Raw genomic sequence first — 20,625 nt, 5'->3', positions numbered from 1 at the left:
TAATTTCAATCGACAGCTCATTAACCTTAGATTCAACTCTTACCCTAGCCACAGAGGTCTCGGAGGCCTTAGCTTGCATTATAGACTGCTATTGACCCTAGAGCAGCAGCTCCTCATCTTGCCTAGCCACCATCTCTTTCAACTTGGCATTCTCGGCTTCCAGCTCAACGACCTTGTCTTTGAGGTTGCTTGTCTCTGTGGCCGAGTCCTTGGCCGCCTTCCGAAAGTAGCAGTACAAGACCAGTGACTTCATGATGCTCTGCAACAAAAATTTGATCAGCATGTATATATAAAAGAGAGAGGAGGAGAAAGATAACATACTTACAAAAAGCCGGAAGAAAATCATCTACTCAGTCATGCATTGAGCAGATGTGTCAAGTTCCATTGTTGGGCACTCATGGGAAATTAAATCCACCAATGCTTGGAAAGGGTTGCCCTTCAGATCGCCACTGAAATTAGCAAGGGGCCCACCGACAGTCCAATCCACCCCTTGAGGCCTTTTAAGCAAGTTGGAGGAAGAGGAGGCCTCGGCAGCAGAAGCCTTCTCGGTAGTAGAGGCCTTCTCGGCAGCAGAAGCCTTCTCGGCACGGGAAGGTGTCAGCTGCTGAGCCTTTACAGGTTTCGAAGCCTGAGCTATAGGCTCATCTTCAGCAATAGGAGATAAAGGCCCAGGCCCTAACCCTTCCTCCGCTGCTGCAGTATGCCCCTCGGCCCTTTCAAGCACCATCCCTACGGAGCTCTCTGAGTGTTCCTCTAGCTCTATCTCATCCAAGATGTGTTGGATGTTTGAGCCTAAGGGTTGAAATGACGCAAACTCTATAGGAATTGCAGTCCCAGCAACAGCTCCAGCCGAGACTAAGGGAGTAGCATTCAACGGCCGTGCCGAGATGGTCTTGTTCGCAAGGAAGGCCTCAACTTCTACCGCAGGTTTCACCACGGGCTTAGGACCAGTCCTCCTCCTAGATGCCAAGAAGCTGGCAAACTGATCCTACACCTTTGCTTTTTCCGCCTGCACCAATTTCCTCTTTTTCAGTTGAGGAGCCTCGGGCTCTTCGGGCTCATCTACCAACTACAAGACCCTGGCTACACAAGGAGGAGCAGTTATGGGTTTTTTAGCCTTGGCATCCATTTTTAGAGGCCCAGAAGTTTGAAGTTGTGGAGCTGCAGGTTGGACCGGTCCCCCACTTATTTTTAAAGCCCTACTTGTACAAAGTGGGAAATTCTTCTGTTTTGGTAGCTCGACCATCTTACCTTTGCCTTTATCAAGTCTAGGTTTCCGGGGGTAGCTCCTTGGGTGTTTGCTGCAGGAGGGTCTAAGGCGACAAGCTTTGGGTTCTGGACGACCACGGAAGCGAGTCTATTTTTTGTTCTGCTAGCACCTCCCTCAAGAGTTTCAATGCCTTTTCCCTACGAAGCCGTTTTAATTAGTCTGGTGTAGTTCATTAGACTCTCATGTTTTTGAGCCCATGCTAAAACTTTGTTCACATGGCACTGCTCATCGTCATTAAGGATTGGTTCTTAAGATGCATTTCCAGCAGGAACGCATGTTTCCTGAGGCACTCTCGGACCTTCGGCAACTTCAGTAGGATAGAACTCCCATTGACCCATAGCAAAAAAGTATTTACTTTTCCACCCGTGGTTGCTAGAATATTTGCCGTCTATACGGATAAACTTCCCCCGTCGAAACTAGAAGTTGTACAAGCCTTCACACTTCGGGTTCTTTTGGAGCCGATATACCCATAAAAACTCTCGTGGAGAGAGAAACTGCCCTGGTCCGAGTGCCATAGGCCAAAGCAAGATGCATGCATAGAGGAGCCTCCATGCATTGGGCACAATCTGATATGGAGCCAGGTTCACGTAGTCTCGCACTACTAGTGGGAAGGGCAATCGAAAACCGGCACGAAACATAGTCTCGTACAGGCAAACTTCGTGCGCATCAACACGCACAAAAGCACCCATCTGTTCGTCGTCGAACCGAAGCTTCACTGCCTTGGGAATAAAACACTATTTCTGGATTTTGGCTTCATCAACCTTGGTTAATTCTGGCCGCCAGCAGGCTGGATAAGTATTACCACCGAGACTGTCTGAGCCCGATCCCTCATCGCCAGACATGGTGATGTAAAAAGAAAGTGAAGGAAGGGAAGGAAGAAAGCTCTCGGAGAATGAAGGAAACACAGAAAGTTAGAGCTCTTACTAGAAGATAAAAGAAGTGAAGGGAAAAAGAGAAGAAGTCACCGTTTATAAAGGCTCGCCACGAGAGGGGCGGGCCTCTGCAGCCGACTCGTGGAGGTAATCGAATACCTAGCTTAATGAATCGAAAGGGTCTCGGGAATACCAACCGACACCACCTCTAGATTTGAAATTCAAATTTTCCCGCCTTAATCGTCCGAGACGGGACTCAGAAGATCATCAATCGTCTCGGATATTTTCATACAGAAATGAGCCTCGGAAGATAGTCCTATTCCTTCAAACATGAAATTTCCATAGTTGTACAGACATAGAAATTGAGGGTAACTGTTGGGTGATAAATCAACCCATTAAATGCCCGGCAATCCTCGGGCCCGGTCTAAGCATGGAAAGGTCCAAGCCCATTAAGGATTTGGGTAACCAGGCCCAAGACCCCAAGATCCGAGACCTATATATCCGAGACCTACATGTCCAAGACCTTCAGATCCAAGACCCATGAGATCCGAGACCCTTCAAGCCGAGACCGTTAATTCAAAGACTAACTCAGGACACACAGATCTCGGTAGTAAGGATAACTCGGATATCTTGGGAGATACAACTGTTAAATAGATAAGTGATCTTATCCATACAAAAGCTATCACATCTATCTAAAATACAAATATTCAAATTAAGTGATACATGTAACCACCAAATCCTATGATCTTAATCCCCTAAGATCTCGGTAAGGATAACCACTCAAATCCCTTGTTAGTAACTACATCGCAGAAACTCAGAGAAGAGTAAGTCATTGGTTAGGGAACTTCCACTACTTCATGCCTATAAAAGACAGATCATTTCTTCATATTTGGGTAAGCGCAACTTTGGAGCTTTCCTTTGTTGCTTATACTCTCTCTCAAATTTTGACTTAGGCATCGGAGTGTCCCCGCCGGCTCACCCTTGGTCTCTTCGATCCTTCTCTTTTTCTTTGTTGTGTAGTCAAATCTCTTGAGTGTTAGTCAACTCGGACTCGGCAAGTGTGCCACGTCACCAGCAGGAAAACTGTGCTTCAACAGTTAACATGAAATGTCTCATTATAAAGGGTTCTTTAGAGTGTTTTTTGCTTTTAGTTTGAAAAAAGTATCTTGATTGAATAAAAGTGGTTTTTTTTTTTTTAGTGTTTGTTAAAAGAAAACACAAATTTTATATAAACATAGTCTAGCAGCAACGTAGCATGAGTATATCTGCATAACATGTTTGTTATTCTAACATTAAATCAACAGACAAAGGGGGAAAAAAAAGTAGAGGAAAATGGTTTTGAAATTAAAGATAATAAAATCACAACCAGGGATAGAGGGAGTGAGGGAGAGATAAGAAGAGAGATCCACGTGGGGGGTTGCTTACAAAAATTTAACTTCACTTGATGATGGCATAGACAGCATAAATAATCCTAGGAATGCAGCAAAAAAGGGTCAGCAACAAACAGATCGAAAACTCCACCTGATGAATCACCCCAAATAATTTACATTTACATAACATTATAATAAAGACATCAAAAAGAAATTACAAAGGAAAAAAAAAAAAAACATATCAGAGAGAAATTACCAAATCAATTAAGGTTTTTTTTATAAGAGAATCAGATTTTGCTCCCAACGTCAAGGTTCTTTTTCCATCTCTAGGCAACAAATTTCGTTAACAGCTGAACTATTAGTTGAATTAGTTAAAAACAATAAATAAATAAAAGACCTATCATGACAGCTGAGAAAAAAAATAATCTTTTTGTGCTGTATCCCATATTTTCACAGTAACCAAACATATCTTGAAGGAAAAAACCAGTAGATCAAAGCAAACTTACCGATTCCACCATCTCCGACAATCACAGACTTGATCCTTGTGTAATCAACAATCTGTTGGTTCGGCAACCCTACAGTACAAAACCAATAAATTAGAATAAAAAAAAGCCTGGAATAATTCATAAAAAATAAAAAATAAAAGAAAGGAAAGGAAAGAATAGATGAAGAAAATAGGCTCTGTTTGCCGGCTTTCAACAGCTGAAGGATCAAAACCCCCCACTTTTTCTAGATTTTTTCCAGCTGCAAGGTTCCCCACTTTTTCCTATGCAACTAGGGTAGAGATTTCGCACACAAAGAGAGAGAGAGAGCAAAAGAGGGGGTAGGAGGGATATGATAGATTTCACCCAAGAAAAGAAGAAAGAGTCAGTACAAAAACTACAAATAGTCTGCACTCTGTAGGTTATGGGAGTCTAGAGAGAACCGCTGCTGTGAATGAAGGAGATGAGGGGGTGGATTTGCGAAAATTGGGGGAATTTTTAGAAGGGCGGGTGAATTAAATTTTCACCCATTTCGGCGGCTAGCGCCAAAAATTTAGGTAAATGTCTATTTTAACCTTTGTTATTATAAAAATATCCTTATATTTCAAGGGTAATTGAATAATTTGTGCAATTTAATAATATCACAATAATCATTAAATATGAATATTAAATAATAAAATCCTTATATTTCAAGGGTAATTGAATAAATATGTACAATTTAATAACATCACAATAATCATTAAATATGAATATTAAATAATAAAAGTGAATAATATTAATGCTTAATCATATAATCATTAGATCATCTTATATAAAATCGAAGATCGTATGAATTGTTAGATATCATATGATAATACTTAGATCATGTCATCACATACTTAGGAATTATGATCATTATGACTCAAAATTATCATATTATTATATGATAATCATTAGATCATATTATCAGGAATTAATCATATTATTATATATATGATAATTGTTAGATCACATTATCATATTTAGGAATTATGATCATTATGACTAATATTGATCATATAGGCTTAGATCTTGGACAACGTGATCTAATGATTCATATGTAACTAATGATAATACTAAGATGTAATGATTATATTCATATCATATAGTAATTATATAAATCATATAACATATGGTCTTATGAGATTCATATGATCATACTTAAGAATTTGGATAACTATAAGTCATAATGATCATACTTATCATAGATAATCTTATAAGTCATATGATATATGATATTATGAGGCATTCAAAATTTGAAATATCATCTTAAATTCCATTAAACACATTCCATTGAAAATTTACATTAACTAAATTCATATATCCCTAATTGAAAAACCCAATACAATATCTAGTTATAAAACAAAAACCAAAACCATAATATTGTTAGCCTCCATGTCATGTCCAACGTAAATATAAAAACTTCTACAATCTACTACATTTTGCATCATTTGGTCAAGCGGAATGAGTAAGATCTTTCATCGTTGCCTAAAGTTTTCAAGTAGGGGTCTCAACTCTGCTATCTCTGCCCTCAATGCCGCTCTTTCTTGTGCATCGTCCTGTATACAATAAACAATTAGAACATAGTTGATGAAACCAAATGAATGTAATACAACATAACATAATTTAGGAAATAGATGGATTATAATTTAACCTCTCGTTGTCGCCTCAACTCTGCTACCTCTAACCTTAGTGCTGCAAGTTCTTGTGCATCTTCTGGTGTAGAAGCATTGGCAATAGATTGTGAACTACCATGACCTAGAAGGGATGAAGGGGTAATCCCTAGTCCAAACCCACGCACCCGACCATGACGTTCCTTACCCAAAGATTTTGAGTCGGCATCATTATGATGGTACATCATGTTGCCCACTTGGGTACCCTCTTGCGAGTTTGGAGGCTCCTGCATTATGTTCTCCTCAATTTGAGACTGTAACCAAGTGAAGCCATGAAATACAGTAGCAAGCACATTAAGCTTAGTGAAGAAATAAATAAAATTTAAAACAATACTAGTTAATTAGTGGTATTAAATATTACTTGTCTCCTCGTTCACATGCGTGCCATCATTATGCTTATGTGTGTCAACAAAGACTACGGGCCTGGTTGGTATAGCCCCAATAGATTTCCTCTACACATTTCAATTTATCATGTTTGTAAGCAAACTCAACAACTTCAATTGTACTACTAACTAAAAATTAAGTACCATTTCGTTGGTGCATCGAGCAAAGCTTTTTGGCCCTGATGCATGGTTGATTTCTTGTTTTGATCGGCTCACCTTAGCAACTTGCGCCTTCTCCTACGTTGTCAATATAATACTGGCAAACATTTAAAATTCTGTAGTTGCTTATAAATTATTTTTATAAGTTTGGTACCTGAACTTTTCCATTTTTCCAATAGTTTACAAGATTTGCAAATTGCATGATGTTAATTTTGGTTGAGTCAGGACTCACCACTATTTCTGCAGCAGTTAATGAATTGCTGAAGTGAGTGATGAGTGCCAAATATTGCATATTTGGACCCCTTAATTTGCATTTGCTAAGCCTTTAGCTTTAGTATTTTCTGATGTTTTGGTTAGTTTTGGTGTTTTAGTGATTTTCAAGTCGTTAAGAGGAAAATACGGCTTTAAGGTGATATTTGCAACTCATTATGGGGCTTAAGACACTTCATGGAGCATTGGTAGCAAATTGGGATCAAGCGATGATTCGCACTCGACGAGTCCCACTAAAAAGGACATATCTTGAGTTGTACAGCTCGGATTGAGGTGATCTTAGTGTCATTGAAAAGCTAACTCAAAGATCTAAAAATTCATATGTCACAAGAGTAGGCAAATTATGACTGGAAGTGCGCTCGAGCGCACATTTAGTGCGATCGAGCGCACTCGCGCCCGCGCAACAAAACGCATGTTGCATGAGTGCGATCGAGCGCACCTAGAGTGCGCTCGTGCGATCGAGCGCACTCAGCCGACCTGACAGCGCTAAAACCCTAAAATTAGCTTATAAATATCATTCTTTTTCATTGTAAAGGGGGGAAAGACTAGCCGGGGGCGCCGTACGTTGTCAAAATTCATGTTTTCTAGGTTTTTGGGGCGTTTGTTTTGTTTTCCATTGTAAGTTTTATCTTTTTCATGATGTCAATTGAATTGGTGATTATTTTTGTTATCATGAGAGGCTAAATCTTTCAACTAAGGTTGAAGATGAAGCTTCGTCATTGACAAACTCATGTATTCTCGTATTTTGTTTATACAATTTTGACTTCAAATAAGGATGTTGTAGATTTTCATTCAATTGCTTGATTTATATCTTTTAATTGAATGTGATGAACTGTTATGTGTTGGAGTTGGATATTTGATGTGTTTCATCCTTCGGATACATCAAATCATTCGATTGAAATCGGATATCCGTTGTGATTCGTTAACCAAACGGATACATAGGATAATTTAATTTCGAATCGGATATTTGTTGTGATTTGTAAAAATTGGTGGATTCATTGAATGATTTAAACTTGATATTTGTAAAACATCGAATATAGTTTTTCGATTGTAGGAACAAATACGAGAATATAGAGTTAAGATTTGGCGAAGTGAATTCTAAAACCTTAGTGTTCTTTACCATTTTATTTCATCATTTTCTTTAGTTTATGTTTTATTTTGCACGACAAAAATCACGAAATTCGGAACTAGGTTAAAATAGAGTTGGTTTAAATAGAAATTGGTTTACACAACACAAATCCCTGTGGATCGACCTCGCACTTGCACACACGCTATATTGCACACGACTCGTGCGCTTGTGAGTAGTGAGTACTCTTCAATTCATTCCAGTACCCCGCAATTGCTTTCCCATGTTTTGCAGTACCCATTTTTTGATTTTCGGGGTTTGGTGTTCTGGTATCAAGAACTTTTTCTACAATCAAATAAAAAAATTAATGATGTTATTGTTGCAATTTTTAAAATTATTACAAAATATATAGAAGACGTCAACATAAAATGAAATTTTCATACTTGTATTAAGTTCCACGCATCTGCCTTGTGTCTATTAGGAACTTTCTTCCAATTCACAACATCTATAGGCATAATGTTCTTATCCCTAACAAGTGTGCCAACGAAAGTACTGAACTTCCCGCCATGATCGCCAATTGGCTGACCCATGTCATTAAATTCAATGATTACTTTTTCATCCTCCGGTAAATTCCCTATGTCTGCCATGCGGGTAACACCATGCCTTCTCTTGTTGCTTGCAATGTGTAGAAAATAAAATTAATGTTAAGAATTTTGAAAATATATTTCAATTAATTTTTTTAAAAAAGCAACAATATGTTACACAAACCACCGGTGTCTACCTCCCCAGGTGTGGGAATTGTCTGCTCAGGATCCTCATTAGGGAGAAAAGCCCCTAAATCATCATTGCTAGTAGCTCCTTGGAGAGAAGGTCCACCGCCGATGGAATCATGTTGTGTAGGGGCCTCCACAGGCTGCACAGATCGGGTAGTCCTTAATCGTTTGTTCGGGGCCATATGCATACACCAATCAACATCATATCAGAGTAATAGCACCAAAGTATGTAATAATCACAAAAAATCATCAGCAATCACGTGAACACTTACATCCACACTCGAATGAACAAATGAACATTTCAAAAGTGAATACATAACGATGACTATGTTAAGTCCTCCTGACTTTCATCATGATGAATTTCATCTCTTAAATCCTCATGGGTATCAAGTGTTATTCCTTCTGTGCCATTTCGATCACATACAAGATTATCAATGACATCCTCAAGTACTCCCTCAATGTTAAGGTTGGAAGGTTCATTATCATTATAGTCATCCACATCATTTTCATCCACGTGCCCTTCACCATTGTCAAATACGTCTCTTGGTTTTGTCTTCACAACAACAACCCAATTCTGGTTTCTTTCATCAACTACATAATATACTTGAGAAACTTGGGAAGACAATACGAATGGATCATCAATAATCCGTTCCCTGGTGTGTATTAGACGCGAAAAATTCACAAGGCTATAACCAAAGTCATCAATCTTGTAACCGCTGCCCAGAGCAATGTTTGCCCAATCACACTTGAATAGTACATATCGAGATCCATCATAATCCGCAATGATGCGTGTTAGTTGGCCATAGTATGCAGTGTCATCTTCAAATACATAAACTCCACTATTTTGTATTGATTTTCCCTTTTCATAACCTTTAATGCGAAACATCACGCCATTCACAACATATCGCTTAAATTCCTGGGACACCTTTATAGGACCTATGGAATGAGATACAATTTTACCATCAATTTCATTTCTACGAAAGTCATCCATGTTTTGAACCTGATATTTGCACATTTTTATTTGCAATTAGTATAACAATTAAGTGTGTAATCTCGTAATATTAGTTATTTGACTTAAAAATAACACTTACATAGCCCCGGAACCAATCACAAAATTGATCTCTGTGCAACTTATCTAATTCATTTTTCATTCGTCGATTCCTACAATTTCTCGTCTTTAGCTCCTCCTTGTGCGTCCTATATTTGTGGGTGGGACCACAAATTCATGTTACAATTACTTTTTCAAAATGTAATGAATTTCTATGTGTACAAATTAAAAATGAAACTCACATGCGGAATGGAATGAAATCATCAGAGTTGAAGAGTATATATCGATGTGTCTGAGCCAATGATTTTTCATCATGATTGAAACTCTTGAGCTCTCCTCTAGCATCGTCATGGTTTCTAATGGGTCTATTGAATATCGTTTGCGATGATTCCAAATAGCACGAACAAAACGTCAATAATTCCTCTACTATGTACCCTTCAGCAATACAATCTTCAGGTGTTGCTTTATTGTGTACGTAACCCTTATATCGATGTAAGCACATATATTAAATAAAGTATATAAGTATCATGTCAAATAAGAAAAAAAATAATATTAGTTTGCATTATAATAATTTCAGACCTTTCAAAGACATGCATCCACCGATAGTGAACGGGTCCACCTAGCCTACATTTAGTAGCCAAATGTACGAGAAGGTGTACCATCACTGTGAAAAATCAGGGTGGGAAGACCATTTCCAATTGGCACAGTATGTAAGGGATTCGAGACTCAAGTCGATCGAAATCTTCCAATTTTAGTTTTGGAACAAATCTCTTTAAGGTAACTAGACAACTCAATTAAAGGTTTCACAACCTTATTCGGTAAGGATCCGCACAAAGCAATTGGCATAAGTTGTTGCATTAGAATATGGCTATCATGACTCTTCAAACCTACAATACTACATTCTTCAACTCTGATACAATGTGGCACGTTTGAAGCATGTCCATTAGGCATTTTTACATTATGTATTATAACTTTTTAGAAGTCCGTTTTCTCCTTCTTAGTCATTGTGAAACAGGCTGCGAGAAAATACGTCTTGTTTGCACCTTCAGAAATTGGGTGAAGTTCAGGTCTTAAACCCAATTCTTTTAAGTCCAAACGTGCTTTAATGTTATCTTTCATTTTGTTCTTCATGTTCAACAACGTGCCAATAATATTGTCGACCACATTTTTCTCTATGTGCATTACATCAAGATTGTGGCGCAACATATTATTTTTCCAGTAAGGCAATGTGAAGAAAATACTTCACTTCTTCCATATTGATTGCTCATCAGGACCCACCTCTTTCCTAATAACCTCAACAACACTATCAACACCTTTAACTTGTCTCCAAATTTCATCGCCAGTTGGCATAGGAGGTGGATGATTCAATTCTTGGGTACCATCAAACAACGTTCGTTTCTTTCTCCACATATGATCCATTGGGAAGTATTGTCTATGCCCCATATAGCGAAATTTGGTCCCATATTTTAACCACTTAGACTGTGTACTACCCATACAACAAGGAGATGCGTTCCGTCCTTTTGTCCTCAACCCAGACAAATCACCATACGCATGAGAATCATTTATCATCCACATCAAGGCAGCACACACGTAAACATCTCATTAGAGGATACATCATAAGTTAGTTCTCCAACATCCCACAATTCCTTCAACTCTAAGATTAAAGGCTCTAGGTACACATCTATTTTGAAAGAGGGTGATTTTCAGCCTGGGATAATCAACGACAACATTAAAGATGATTGTTGCATGCACATCCAATGAGGTAAATTGTATGGTACCAAAATAACCTGCCACGTACTATAACTTGTGCTCATGTTTCCGAAAGAATTAAAACATTTGATGCTAATCCAAGTCTAACATTGCACGAGTCAAAAGTAAAATCGGGGTACTGTGAATCAAATGCCTTCCAAGCTAAGGCATCGGCTGGATGCCTTAGTACCCCATCATTCGTTCGATTCTCTACATGCCACTTCATATCTGAAGCGGTTTTTGATGACCATGAATACCCTCTGCAATCTTGATTTCAAAAAAAACCACCGCAAAATCTTCTTCAATTTTTTAGATGACTCAGCCACATTCATAATATCCTTCCACTTCGATTTTCCACACACTATACAATTTTTCAGATTCTCATTGTCTTTTCAGAACAACATGAGACCATTATGACAAACCGGAATCTTCTCATATCCAAGCCCCAACTCCGTCATGTTCTTTTTAACCTGATATGTGTTATTGGGCAACGGCGCATCCGGTGGAAGCATTTTACTCAACTTTTCAAGCAACAATGTAAATGAGTTATTACTCCACCCAGACATACACTTTAAATTATACATGTCTACAATAGCAATAAACTTAGTATATTCTGTGCACCCTTTATATAGTGGCTTCTTAGCATCATTGAAGAATTCATAAAACTTTGCACTACCCTGACTAGTACCTTGTCAATCTTCGTGTACTCCTTCAACTTCCCCACCCATTTTGGATATAGGGCATTGACTCATATTAGGATTCGTCACAATAGGAAAAACCTCATGCAACATGTCAAGCATTCCACTGGAATCGTCATGCATTGGCTCCCTATGAAAGGGGATGTTAGTAGCCTGATGACTAGAAGCAGTCCCAAGTTGTTCTCCATGAGCATACCAACAAGTGTAACTGTTGTGCAAATTTATTTAACTCGCAAGTGCACGAATTGACTGTAGTTTAATGGATTGCAAGTGCGAGGTCAAACCCACAGAGAATTGTATTTTTGAAAGATCAACTTATATCTAAACTAATTTTACACTAACCTAGTTCCAAAAGGGTTTTGATTTTGATTTTGAAAATTACAAGACAAACATAAACTTATTAAAATAAACTAAGAGATCAAATACTAAGGTTTGGGACTTCATACTCACCGAATCATAACAACATACTTCCATGTTTATCAATATTAATATGAAATTCTCATAATTAAAATCTTAGATATGTTTTACTATACTGCAAACAATTAATCAAAATCATCCCATGTATCCATTCATTGCACAAATCACAAGAGGAATCCAATATCAATTAACTCATCAAATGTATCCGTAAATCACAAAAGATATCCAATCTTAATTGAAACACCAAATGTATCCATAGAACAAATCACAAAGGATATCCAATTATTTAGGCAAATAAAATCAAGCAATCAATTATGTGAAATTATCTTAAATCATCAAGTGTATCATTGAATCACAAAAGATATCCAAGAATCACTCCACACAATGAAAAGAAGTAAAACAATTGAAATATTAAACCCAATAAAATCAGATAAATAATGACTTACATGAAAGTATTGATGTACTTCATCGGTGAGGCTTCATCCCCAGCCTTAGTTAGGAATTTAGCTCCACATAAAAATAAAACCTAAATCTAAAGAAAACCTAAACTAAAAAGAGAAAAACTATAGAATTTTGCTCTATGGAATTCTCTCCCTTTTCTTGAATGCAAAGAGGTCTATTTATAGGCTTAAGGAAGTCCTAGAAGCCCAAGTAAACCTAGATAATTCGGAGGTCTGTCTCCTAGTCAAAATAGAAGTCTGAAATCGGAATAGGATTCGTCCAGATTTGTGTCCTTATATTACGGGGCAATTTTGGCATAGTAACAGTCCGAATTAGGAAAATCCTATTTCACAATGAACTGTAGTATTTTGAGTTAACTTTCCAATGTCTCTTGAATCACTTCAATCCAATATTTGAAAGGAAAGTTATGGTCAAAATACTGAGACATGTTCAAAATCTAAATTTGAATCCAATCCGAAATCTTATCGAATCTGAAATTTAATCCAATCTGATCTTTAACAAGTATTAACTCCCAAGCCAGGTGGCTATAGGGCACTAGATGTAGAACATCCCTAAGGGCTTATTAACTTAAGTCAAAAAGGCTACGAAGTCAGATTAGCCATATCATAAATCAACACTGAACTTCACACCTTTTGACGCGAACACTCAATGCTTAATGAGGCAAGAGGTCCGGTTACTCAGCGAAAAACTCAACATGATCTTTCTTTTCTTTTTCCTTCTTTTTATTTTTATTTTTTATTTTTATTTTTTTATATCTTGCAAGCCAATGGTTATTCATCAATAGGTCATCCAACAAATCTCAAAGAGAACAAGCTTAAGTTCAAACATCATACCTCACAGAAAACATGCTAATGTACTCATAAAATTTATCTCAAAACAAGTGAAATCTCTTTTACCCAAAAATAAGTCAAATGAGTCAGACTCCTAATGACATAATGATGTTTTCAACCCTTTAAGCAAGCTAATGAAATGTAAATCATAGTTATAGTTTAACTCAAACTTTACAACAACATAGCACAATTTTTTTTTTTTTCAAATTTTTTAACACAAAATGATAAATAAAAATGAACAAATAAAAACAAAAATAAATAGACAAAGTGTTTTTCCATACCCCCAAACTTGAATTACACATTGCCATCAATGTGTAGTATAGAAATACATTACCGGAAGTAAGGAAACATCAAGGTGTGAAAAAGGGGTAGGGCATCCTCCAAACTCAAACACCAAAACACCTGTCATCAAAACTAACAGCAATTTTTTATTTTTTATTTTTTTTTTATTTTTTATAGAAACAAAAATCAAAAGATTAATTACTATTAGAAACAAAAACAAATAAAAATAACATGTACTGAAAAATGAAAGAAAGAATTTGTGGAGTGAAGTGCAAAAAATATACTGGAGGAGAAAACTTTACAGTGCTTCCCCCGATCATGCGAATGTCCAACCAATCCCTTCCACCCCTTTTTCTTCAAAACTTCATAGCACTCTGGAAGGATGTTTTGCCATCTTATGTAGAATTGCTTGCTTCAAAAGTTCTTAGGAAGTGGTTCCTAGATTTGTGTGCTTGTGTGCACAAGTCCTTGAGTATCTTGACATAAGATGGCTCTTTGAGACATTCAGGCGATGAAGCTTTGAGCTCTTGATATGTCTCAAGAGGGACAGTGATGCAGGCAGGAGCTTCAGTACTCACTTTCATGTCACTAGGTAGATCAGGATCTGTTGATGGCTCACTGTTCTCATGGTGCTCAACTTGCTCAGGGTGCTCAACTTCTTCTTCTTTTTCTTCCTCCTCAATGTTATTCACAATTTCCTCCTCATCAATCATGTAGTTTAGAATGAATGGACATTCTTCTCTCTTGTGATAAGGATTATAACAATATGAACATGCCTTATATAGTGGATGATTGTTAGGCAATGTAAGATGGTCAACTCTAGCTTCTCTGAACTGGGCTAATCTCTCGCCTATGTCATTAACATGAGTAGTTGGAAAATGTTGCACTAGTGCTAGAGAAGCATAATAAGATTTGACAAATTCATGATGAGATATGCTAGCATCATCCTCCATCACGCTTACATAGTGTAAAAAGAATGGGCATCCGCTTTTGTGGTGAGTGGGATTATAACAATATTCACAAAATAGAGATGGTTCGCGTTTCTTCATAAATCTAACATAGATAGACTTAGCAGCCCCGAGTTAGTATTTTCTTCTATCTAAGTCATCAATGTGAGTAGTTGGACAAAGTTGCCATATATCATCTTTGGGAAGATAATTTAATGTAGCATTTTCCTCTCTTTCAAAGTTGGTGGTGGCTTGGACATGCTCATGATAAGAATTTCCGGACTCATCCTCATCAATCATGTAGTGCCCTTTAGCCATCAACTGACTTTGAAACTCTTCTTCCTTATTGTTATCTTCTATGCTCTCATTGTCCCAATATTGAGTCATTGGGTCAAGTTGATGTTCAGATGGATGTTCATTCTCACTCTCACCAATCCATTCTTCCATCCCTGCAGTAGCATGAATATTGGCATCTTTGAGCTCTTGACGCAGTTCTTGTATGGTTTGTAAGTTGTAAGTCTTGAGCTCTTGTACAGCTTGATGCATATTTTGCATGCATGCTTTGAATGTGTCTTCCAATGATAACTCTTATGGAAGAGGTTGTTGCACTTGAGTGATGGATTGATAAGCAGGCGGTTCATTCTCACTCTGGCCAATCCATTCTTCCCTCCCTGCGGTAGCTTGAGTGTTGGCATCTTTGAGCTCTTGATTGAATTGACGCAGTTCTTCTTTAAGCTCATGATTGAGTCTGTTCATATCTTGCATGTTCTTATCAATTGATTGCATGAATGCTTTCATCATGTCTTCCATGGTGTAGGCTGTGGCATTTGAGCAATGGATTGATCCGCAGGTGGTTGAGCTTGGTGATCGAACTGCAGATATTCTGAATGGTGCCATCAAATTGGCCAGCATAATTTCCTGTAGCCTGAGCTGACCATGAGAAATTTGATTGGTTTCTCCAATCCGGGTTGTAATAATTGGACTTTGAATCAAACCCTGAACTTGAGAAATTAGTGTTCATTTGCTCATATGGAAAATTAGAAACTTGTCCCCATGATGGACAATCACTATAATGATGATAAGATTGGAGCAGTATGAACATGGTTTATATGGGTAAAATTTTTTAGGGTAGTTGATAGGAGCTGGTGTCCTACAACTAGGAGAAGCATGTTGTACGAAAAATCCATACTTCACCCTCACTCTTTAGCATGCAAATTTCCCACATAACACATCAACCATTTTTTTGAAAAATAAAATAAACTAAAAAAAACAACTAACACAATAAAAAAAATTAAAACTAAAATTTAAAAACTCACAAAAATGACCAAAAATAAATTTTTGGCAAAGATTTACGGAACTGTTGCCTTTTCTGTGAGTGCGCTCGAACGTACTGCAGTTGTGCTCAATTGCACTTGCGATGTGTACGAATGAAGAAACGGCAGTTGACGAGCGTAGGTAGGCTTGACTTGCTGTCTTGGCTTCGAGTGCGCTCGATCGTAGTAGAGCTGCAATTGATCGCACTAGCAGAGGCGTGCGGAAGGTGCTGCGGCAGAGCTGTAAAACAAGCAAAAAAAAACAAAAAACAAACAAAAGAAAAAAAAATTTATTTTTTTATTTTTTAGGGAAAAATATAAAAAAGCCCCACAAACTACCAGCCGTTTTCGATTTAGCCCCCTAATGTTCCAAAAGTGATAAAGTAGCCCCCCAAACTACCAAATTATTGCATTTTGGCCACTCCGTTAGTCAAAACCGTCAGTTTGGACGGAAACTGCAAAACGACGTCGTTTGTTACGGGTAAGTTACTACAATGCCCTTTTGAGAAAAATATAAAAAAGCCCCCCAAACTACCAGCCGTTTTCATTTTAGCCCCCTAATGTTCAGAAAGTGATAAAGTAGCCCCTTAACTACCAAACAGTTGCAATTTGGCTACTCCGTTAGTCATTACTGTCAAATGTGATGGAAAATTCAAAATTACGTCGTTTTGACAATGGTAAGTTACTAAAATACCCTTTTAGAAAAAAAAAATCATATTAAAACAAGCACGCTAAATGGCGCCGTTTTGCTTGAAATTAAGGTTTCCTTACACTTACCAAAACGGCGCCGTTTTGATAAGTGTTAGGAATAAAAAGAAAAAACCTTAGACACCACGTAGAAGAAACCCCCAACCCCAGTTTATCACTCTCCCCCAAACCGCCAACCACCACATCGTTCTATCTCCGGCAACCTTCTCCCTCAAGTGAAAAAAACGCAACGCCCCTCTCTCTCTTTCTCTCAAAACGACTGCCCCTACCACCACCATCCATCACCGCCGGCCACACCATCCACTAGCTACGAAGCGCCACCGAAAAATTCTTACCAATTGTAGAAATCAAAGAAAAAAATCACGTTCGTAGATAAACAACACCGATCCGACAGCTATACCATGAAATACAATAAAAAGATTGAGTTATGGGTAAGATTTACAAGCTGTCGGAGATAGACGACGTGGTGGCCGGCGGTTTTGGGGAGAAAGATAAACTGGGGTTGGGGGTTTTTTCGTGGGTCACCTGCGTGGGGTCTAGGGTTTTTTCTTTTAATTCCTAACACTTACCAAAATGGCATCATTTTGGTAAGTGTAAGGAAACCCTAATTTCAAGCAAAACGGCGCCGTTTTGCTTGCTTGTTTTAATATGATATATTTTTTTTCCAAAAATGGCATTTTGGTAACTTACCATTGCCAAAACGATGTAGTTTTAAATTTTTCATCATATTTGACGGTAATGAATAACGGAGTGGCTAAATTGCAATTGTTTGGTAGTTTGGGGGCTACTTTATCACTTTCTGAATATTAGGGGGCTAAAATGAAAACGGCTGGTAGTTTGGGGGGCTTTTTTATATTTTTCCCAAAAGGGCATTGTAGTAACTTACCTGTAACAAACGACGTCGTTTTGCAGTTTCCGTCCAAACTGACGGTTTTGACTAACGGAGTGGCCAAAATGCAATAGTTTGGTAGTTTAGGGGGCTACTTTATCACTTTTGGAACATTAGGGGGCTAAATCGAAAACGGCTGGTAGTTTGGGGGGCTTTTTTATATTTTTCCCTATTTTTTATTAGTAATAAACAAAACAAATTGTAGAAAAAATAAAATCCTAATTACAACTAGTAGAAGAATAAATTTAATATAGAAATAAATTGGTTTCAACAAATAAACAATTTCCCGGCAATGGCCCCAAAAACTTGTTGTACAAATTTAGTTAACTCGCAAGTGCACAAATCGATTGTAGTTTAATGGATTGCAAGTGCGAGGTCGAACCCATAGAGAATTGTATTTTTGAAAGATCAACTTATATCTAAACTAATTTTACCCTAACCTAGTTCCAAAAGGGTTTTGATTTTGATTTTGAAAATTAAAAGACAAACATAAACTAATTAAAATAAACTAAGAGATAAAATACTAAGGTTTGGGAAGTCACACTCATCGAATCATAAAAACATACTTCCATGTTTATCAATATTAATCTAAGTTCTCACAATTAAAATCTTAGATATATTTTACTATGCTTCAAACAATTAATCAAAACCATCCCATGTATCTATTCATTGCACAAATCACAAGAGGAATCCAATATCAATTAAATCATTAGATGTATCCGTCAATCACAAAAGATATCTAATCTTAATTGAAACACCAAATGTATCCATAGAACAAATCACAAGGGATATCCAATTATTTAGGCAAATAAAATCAAGCAATCAATTATGTGAAATTATCTTAAATTATCAAGTGTATCATTGAATCACAAAAGATATCCAAGAATCACTCCACACATTGAAAAGAAGTAAAACAATTGAAATATTAAACCCAATAAATTCAGATAAATAAAGACTTATATGAAAGTATTGATGTTCTTCATTGGTGAGGCTTCATCCCCAACCTTTGTTAGGAATTTAGCTCCACATAAAAATAAAACCTAAAGTAAAAAGAGAAAAACTGTAGAATTTTGCTCTCTGAAATTCTCTCCCTTTTCCTGAATGTAAAGATGTCTATTTATAGGCTTAGGGAAGTCCTAGAAGCCTAAGTAAACCTAGATAATTCGGAGGTCTATCTCCTAGTCAAAATAGAAGTCTGAAATCGGAATAGGATTTGTCCAGATTTGTTTCCTTATATTACATGGTGATTTTGGCATAGTAACCTTCCGAATTATGAAAATCCTATTTCATGATGAACTATAGTATATTGAGTTAGCTTTCTAATGCCACTTCAATTACTTCAATCTGATATTTGGACAGAAAGTTCAAAATACTGAGACATATACAAAATCTGAATTTGAATCCAATCCGAAATCTTATCCAATCTGAAATTTAATCCAATCTGATCTTTAATCCGATTTAACATTTTTCTTGGATTTGGTTAAACTTAACCACATCATCTAGGTCTTCTCAAAGTATTCTTTCTTCCAAACTTTGCATTTTTTCCTTTAAAGCTGCAGTTTTTCTTTAACGACCTACAAAATACTAAAAACACAAAACTAATACAAAATATTAAATAACGACACATCTAAAGGATTAACTAATGTAAATAAAGGGGTCCAAATATGCAATATTTGGCACTTATCAGTAACCTTGACAAATTCCATAATTTATCAAATGTGTGTGTGCCATACTCCGTACCCACGAGGTGCCATTGGCACACCTCGTACACGGGCAACGAATCTTCCCATTATGAGTTCCGTTGTTAGATGCGAACTCCAAAAAGTCATTAACCCCCCTCACATACTCCTCCGACCATTTATTCTTTGTCATCCAACTTTTGTTCATTGCTAACTACATCAAATGCATAAAAACATATTAACCATCAACTTTTGTTCATTGCTAACTATAACACATTGAATCATTTTTCCTTTTTCTAATTGTATTAAGCACCCACTAGCCTAACAATGAAAAATATATTTCTACATTTGTTTTAATGAAAGCATGATTATATATTGATTAATATATACGATAATTCCAAATCTGAAAAAATAAATAAAATAAAATTATAAATTTAGTGAAATGCTTGAATGAGAGTTAATCATGTAAAAGATACATCTTCTAATCATGCCTCTATGTTAAGCACATGAGGATAGGCATAAAGATATCAAAAATCAAAAAAAAAAAAAAAAAAAAAAAAAAAAAAAGAGGATAGGCATAAAGGTTCGAGCCTTAAATTACCAATTATCTTAAAAAATTAAGGTGACAAAAATTATGAATTTATTTATTTAATTACTACTTTAATACTCCAAGCTTAAATTTCCTCTCAACAATTGAATCCTTTTAACATCATATTAAATTATCATTATCTCAAAAAAATTAAGTCACATAAAAAATAATATATTTAATTATTTAATTAATATCTAACATAAAAACTCAAAGAGACCTCATGTTTTATCAAAATCTATGTTATCAGATTAGGTGTAATGACACCTTATTTAATTGATAAAAGAATGTTAGACTTTATCTTCAACTGAAAGCTATAAACAAGTGTGGATTCCACAAGAATAGGGAATTTTTGTTTGAGAGTAAAATGACTATTTTGATCTTCCTGAATGAAAAGAATATAAAAAGTTAATGAATTGCTAAAGTGAGTACTCTTCACTTGGTTACAGTCAGTCTTAACTTAATATTAGTTAATATATATATATATATATATATATATATATATATATATATATATATATATATATAAAGATGAGACAATTGTTTTTTGATATGACTGTCATATTTATGTTTTTTTTTTTAAAAAAAAAAATGAGACAGTCAGATTTCGATATCTGATCTATTCTTTTTAAAGATTGGAAGATCAGATTTTGATATGATCATCTGATTTTTTTTTTTTTT

At 36.5% G+C, this 20,625-nt stretch overlaps 1 pseudogene; it reads right to left on the bottom strand.

Annotated features, from left to right (window-relative positions):
- Positions 1 to 9,622: 9,622 nt before the first annotated feature.
- Positions 9,623 to 19,416, bottom strand: LOC148587570 (uncharacterized; annotated as a pseudogene).
- Positions 19,417 to 20,625: the final 1,209 nt, after the last annotated feature.

The sequence above is a fragment of the Corylus avellana genome, chromosome 2, assembly GCF_965113065.1.
Source record: "Corylus avellana chromosome 2, dhCorAvel1.hap1.2, whole genome shotgun sequence".
Taxonomy (NCBI): Eukaryota; Viridiplantae; Streptophyta; class Magnoliopsida; order Fagales; family Betulaceae; genus Corylus; species Corylus avellana.
This window is presented reverse-complemented; position numbering and strand designations above follow the sequence as displayed.